This window comes from Catharus ustulatus, chromosome 10 (assembly GCF_009819885.2).
Source record: "Catharus ustulatus isolate bCatUst1 chromosome 10, bCatUst1.pri.v2, whole genome shotgun sequence".
Taxonomy (NCBI): Eukaryota; Metazoa; Chordata; class Aves; order Passeriformes; family Turdidae; genus Catharus; species Catharus ustulatus.
Genome location: NC_046230.1, coordinates 11,890,175 through 11,896,924, shown reverse-complemented (window position 1 = coordinate 11,896,924; position 6,750 = coordinate 11,890,175).

The following is a 6,750-nucleotide window of genomic DNA, read 5'->3' as shown; positions in this document are numbered from 1 at the left end:
TATTTAGTATTACTATATTTGGTTTTCACACATGAAACAAATGCAAATATTTGAACATTGTTGGCAGATGAACTGTTTGACAGTTAAGTCCATTATTATTCTGTTTATAAAACATTGCATCTTCAAATGCTTCAACTTCAGTCAAAACTGAAGGGCTAAAACACTTGCTTTCATGTCCATTTATTGATACATTTTTTAAAACCTAATTGAAAGTTTGCTGCCACTGGCATGAATCTTCTAAAGATGTAGAAGTTCTCTTAACTGCATTTTGATACTTCCCAGGAGCAGGGAACATAATGTGAAATCACAGAGCTCATTAAAATTAAGTCATACTGGAAGAAACAAAGAAACAGTTGGTGGTTCTGAAAGTACTTACCACAGTCATGAAATACTGAACTAGACTTAGAAAGAGCTGCCACAAAGGATGCTTCTTTTTTAACAGACAAGTTTTTTTCTATTCCTTTATCAGTATCACTTAAGATACATTCATACCACCCCTGCAGCACACACACCACGCCCCTGTGAGCAAAATCTTGCCACATAAACCCAATATAGAAATCGTTGAGAAAATTAAATATTTGAATATGCTATACTTGCCAAACAATCCTGAAGCTTCACCTAGAAAACAAATATTTACCTAAAGTAGAAGAGAAATTAAATACATTTTACTGTGGTACAAAGTATGTGCTAAAACCATTTATGACAGCTAATGAGAATAATAGTAATGAGAAATATAAAACTAAATTTTAAACTACAATAATAGGAGTTAAGTTTTTGTAAGGAGCGTTAAATACAATTAATGAAAACAGAACATACTACATGGTGATAAATATGTTTAAAAATTAAGATTTGATGTAGAAAAGATAGAACATAGGTAGGAGTTGGTAGATAAATTCAAGCTTTAGCATAGGGCTGCCAATATAATTGTGTCTTTAAGCAGAGCTTCTGAAAACACTGCAAACTATTGTAGATAATTATAATCAGGAGACTACACCATTTTAAGAATATTTGCTTAGGAAGGGAAGATCTGAAATTAGTTTCTAATTAGAAAATGTTGCAGTCAAAATCAGATTTCCAAAGTAAAGAATTAAACTGTGAAAGCGTTACCAGGATTCACTAATGGCCTACATGTCCCTCCCTAACTAAGGCTACTCTTTTTTCCTGTGAGGACTCTTCCCAAGTTATTTTCTCCTGTGTAGGTCATAATTGAAGTCATCTCAGACATCTCAGCTATCAGCACTGCTGCAGTGTTCTGGACGCACCAGTCCTAATTCCTTACAGGTTCAAGTGTCATTGATAAATGAACACTCATTTTAAACACAATTATATCTGATAAGTCAGAGCACCAAGGAAGTATGTGTTAAAGGAACAAACAGCAGAGGGTGTTTGAAAAGGCATGGAAGACTGAGTCACTGAAAACAGCACTGCTGAAGGAAATTAAGGTATTTCTGCTTTAATGCTAAGTGTTGGATAAAGCTTTAATTTCTATGGAATGGAGAAAATCCACAAAAGGTGAAATGAGGCTTTTACATCTTACAGTAGTGGATGAAACCAAACTAGTTTTGTTACTCTTATTTGAAACAGAACACACAGAGAAGCAACCTGAAGAATAATAAACCACACCAGGATACACAGCTTTAAAAAAATTGTAAGGGCCCCGCTTTCAAAGAAAAGTCTGACCACATAAGAAATTAGCACACATCTTCCCCAAAAAATACAATTTAAAAAGAATTTAATTTTTTTTCTTAATTGTTAAAAATGTTACTCAGTGCAGAATCAGCACTATTACTATACAGGAGCTATGAAAAGTTCCACATTGTCTCATGAGTTGGATTAGTTTAGTCTAGGAAAAAGTCTTTCCGAAGTGTTTGTCTAATAAAAGAGAAATTTATCTCCAGCAAGGAAATAATTCTCTAGAACAATTTTTCCTTCTTAGTCAAGCAATCACTGAGGATTCTTAAAAATTTAATAAAACAACCAAGGTGTATTGGAAACAGAAGAGTTTTCTTTCAATGTTGCAGGCTGGTTTAAAAGTTTGGAAAATAAATTTTTGCTGACAGGTGGAATCGACTGTGTCAGTCAGCACCTATTGCAGCCAGTGCCTGTTGGTCCAGAGTTGACACCAGCTCCTGCCACAGAGGCACAGTTCATTCCCATCTACCTGCAAAGTCCCACAGAACCATTCCACTGCTGTCACAAGGGCAAGTTGATAGCAAGGGCAAGTTGATAGCAAGCCTAGAAGAGTTGAGGTCTCATGGAATCAGCTGAAATCAGCCCACAAGGCGCATGCATTAATCAGGGAAATGGACTAGATGATCTTCTGGCTTCCTTTGCAATCTAAATTAATCCATGATTCTGTCATTTTTTCAATTCACACTTGCAGAATAAACTGTTGGTCAGTTAAGCAATAGATTTAACTTAATCAAGAGGCAGCTTTCTTAAATTTAATTGTATGCAGTATGTTCAGGCACCAAACTGATCTAGTGTCCTTTCTGGTCTAGGAAACTATGAAGCTCATGAAAACCCAACTTTCTATGTTGCCATAGTAGATATACTGGAAGGAGAAAAATGTATTTGATATATGTAGTCATCTGCTTAACACTCTACTGAGGCTTTGCTGAGAAATAAATAACAAATTGCTGTCAAGTTAGTGTAACTTGAAGCCAGTTCTAGCTGGTTCAGGCTTCAGCCAACAGTTTCACATATGGAAAAATGTACAAAACGTACAGTGCTTACCCAGCTTTGCAGATGGACAATCTAACAAGGTCTATATGTTTGCAGACCTCATAATAACGATGACTAGAATTAAGAGATCATGGTTATTCAGGCTTTCCTGAAAGGTGGTTATGTCAAACTGAAGTGGTTTATCCAGGGAAGTTGCAGATTAATTACAAAGCAGACTGATTTTGTGTCTGAAGTTTGACTTAAAGATCACAATATGAAATTACACAATTTCTAGCATGCGCTCATGAAAATGAATAGAGCTGTGGTTTGTGATTTGCAGTCCAAAGGAACTTACTTTTAGGGATTTGAGGTCATAGGATTGAGCAGCATTATTGAAGAGTGCTATTTTACTAAAATGGCATGTCTTTCAAGTTCACAAATCATTCGCATTTCAGAGCAAGTTGTGCAGCAGTCCTTATCAACCACTGATACATCTCGTACGAGGGAGAGAAGAAAAAAGGAAACAGCCTCACCAAGAAAAACATCAAGAGTTTCATCCTCTGATCTGGAAATTCCTACAGAGACAAGGTCAGTTAAACTACATACTTTCTGTACTTTACTCCAGCTGACAATCTGCTGGTTATAATGCAAGAACACAAGGGCTCAAATAGATTTTTCTGCCATGGTGTGCCATCTGGCTCAGAGCAGCCTCACAAATGCTGCTTCCCTGCTCTGTTTCTGCAGATCCAGTGACAGCATAATTGTAAACCCTGTCAGTTTTCAGCAGCAAAGTCAGCTTAATGCAATCTATCTGTAGGTATCAAAGTCACTCATGCCAAATGCAAATGTTTCATTGCCCAGACTTAAAGATGTAATTATATTTCCATGCAGAAAAAAATCTCCAACACTGGAAGTACATTTGAAAGTGCAGGAGGATTAAAACAAAAAGTAGGGGATTATATCTGGGACTGGTTGGTATTTTGGTGCTTAACGGAATAATGCATTAGGCAGCAGATGAGTTATTTCACTGCTGTGGTGCCAAATTGTGATCCTGTTTTCCTCTGATACAAGAGAGATGAGGACCTGCTTTTAATAAGTGAAGCAGTAACACAATGAAGCTTCATGCAGTCGCTGCTGAAGTGCTCCCCAGCAGCACTGTCAGTACCTCTCACTGCTGAGGCAAGGATGCGTGTCCTTGTAACTTGGATTTCGGAACGATGCTCGAATGTGTGCTAGTGCTGGGATGCTGCACAGATGGTGACTGGCATAAAATTACTCTTTCATTTGTGACTCAACTCAGAATCCAACCTTGTGTCTCCAGCAGGGACAGGACAGAAAACCAACTTACTGCAACAGCTTTTTTTTCTTTCAATTAAATTTTTTAAGTATCTGTCCAAATGCTGCTGTTGCAGATAAAAATCTTGCTTCCTAGACACTAATGTTACAAGGAAAAAAAAAACAAAACATTGCAGAGTTTATAGTAAAAATATCATGTATGAAGACCTGCTAAACATCAAGGTCTGCTTTTCTGAAAAACATCTTTTAATACACAGATTCCATCCTAGTGTTTCCCCACCCTTATTTATGTATGGCACTGACTGGTGTTGATTTCATCTCCCTCAATACATTATTCAGTATTTAAGTGAACAGAAGGTGCTCCTTCATTTATGATACAATATTGTTCAGTGGAGCTAATACACATCTCTCACTTAGAGGTACACAAATAAATTGTGTATGCTCACATTTGACAACCATCATTTTATACTCCTACAGGCAAGGTTCCAGCTTTCTGTGATTCTGCAGTTTTAGAAATGCCATTCTCCCATGGAAACCTCTGTACACTGCAGAAGTAACTTAAAAATGGAGGCTTCTGAATTGCACTCCACAGTTAAGTGCTTAGAGAACAAAGACACCTTAGATTACTGCAAGGGACTGAAGCAGAGGGCAGCTGGAAGGGAAGTTTTCCATACAGCTATTGGCAGCATTTCTTCAGTAGCACATCCAAATAAAGTGGTGGGCACAGTGACATCAAAATATGAAGCTCCTCTATAGCTAGATGTGTTACTTTAGAAAAATGTTGAATTATTTGGCAATTCTTCAACTACACTTCTGAACACTTGAGCTGTAACTTCTCAGGAATCCCAAAATCATTTGCAAACAGAAATAAATTATATCTCACAAAGACATAAATGATAACTACCCTATGGAAAATTTGTGGTAAAGTCAGGAAAGGCATTCAGATGTCTCAGCTCTCTCATATCTGGACTTTAGAAGAAGTTGACTTTATAAGTTCTACATTTATTGTTAGCAATTTTCATTCTGAGTTTGTCCTACCAGAAAGATAAATTTCTGAAAAAGAAGTTCCATAGCTCCCAAAATAGTAATGCTGTGTTTAAAGAAAAAACGAAACCACTCAGTTATTGGGAAGTGGCTTCCTAACAGCTCTGTGCTTTTGAGGCAGCTTTTCTCTTGATTTACAGGATCCATATTTTGACTGATGCTGCCTAGTTCTAGCTCCATCTCAACACTAGTCTTGGTATTGAGGGCTCAGAGTTTTTCCTTGATTATACATATGAGCTGAATTTGCCTATCCTTCCTGTATGAGATTTCTTACAACACAGTGTGACTGGCCCATAGGAAATGGTTTCTGTTTCTTCATGAGAGAGAGATGGGACCAATTCCCACTTTCTTTGTAGATCTACTGCCATGAGCTGCAACAGTTGTCCAATGTCTCAAAGAGCTCAATGGAAAAATACACGGTGATTTGCTGTGAAGAGTAGTTTAATTCTAGGACCCCTTTTACATTTTCCTTCAAGATTTCTTAATCACTGACTGTTTTTTGTTGTTGTTTTTTGTTTGGTTGGGATTTTGTAAGAAAACCCTATGAAAAGGAGTAGAAGGAAAAAATCCTATTTATATGGATTTTTACTGTTATTTAAGAAATAAATATCTTTTTCTCCACTAAGTCACATTATATTGACTTTTATTTGCTTTGCAATGGAAGCTCAGAAAACAACTTTTGCTTACAGATATGAATGCTAGAAACAAAATCCATTATTTACAGTACTTTTGGAAATGTTATCTCACTTACAGGAAGTTGTTTGGACTATTTAAAGTAATTTTACTGCTTCCTTAGGAGAAAGAACATACTCTTTTTAACCACAGTGTTGGCATTTTAAAAAAACAAAGGCGGCCTAAAATGGCTAAATTCAGATGTAAAATTACCAAATGTGATTTATTTCTCTAATTAATTTAGGTAGAATGACAGAACACAAGTAGCAAGTAGTCACTGTTTATTTTCCTGGCAATATTACTCTATGAACTGCAAAAAAAAACTGTTTTTGGTTTAGATTTAGATTGCACAGAAAGAAAAAGCCAAGCTGAAAACAACAATAATTTATGGCCAAGCAGATGGCAAATCAAGATTTAGTTCCTAAGTAAAAGTTCTGTTTAAAATACATTGTTTATCTGGCTAGCTATTCTTATGGTCTCTTCCCAACCACTGCAAATGAGTGATAAATTAGAGGATTGTCTCATAGGGTTCTTGCAATATCAGAAATTGTACTATTTTTCTTTACAAAATTGTAATTTTAATATGAATTCTAAAATTGTAAATGAAGGACATAAAAATTTGCCAGTTGCCCTTTGGTATCTATATATTCCTCTCTTTCAGTTTAAAATTGCATCTACCTACCTTTTAAAATGCTGTATGTGTTGAAATATTACATGAAAAGCTACATTATACATTGTCTTTTGAAGAAAGCAATATAGTAAGAAGTATTTCTCAGCACACAATATTTCATTTTGAGGATATGCTGAATGATGTTTTAGTAACTCTAAATAATATATGAAAACATTTTTGCTAACTTTTTTTCCTAAGAAGTCTAGCTCTTATGTGAGATGGGAATTATTGAATTACATGGAATTCTTTTCTCTGGGGGATTCAGGAGGAGATTTTGAAATCTGAATTTTCACTGGGAAAACACAGCCCATTGTATTATCAGAATACCAACATAGTGTTTTCTTTTACTATTTTAACACATGAAAAATACCTATTGCTATAAAACATTATGGTAGCCACATTCC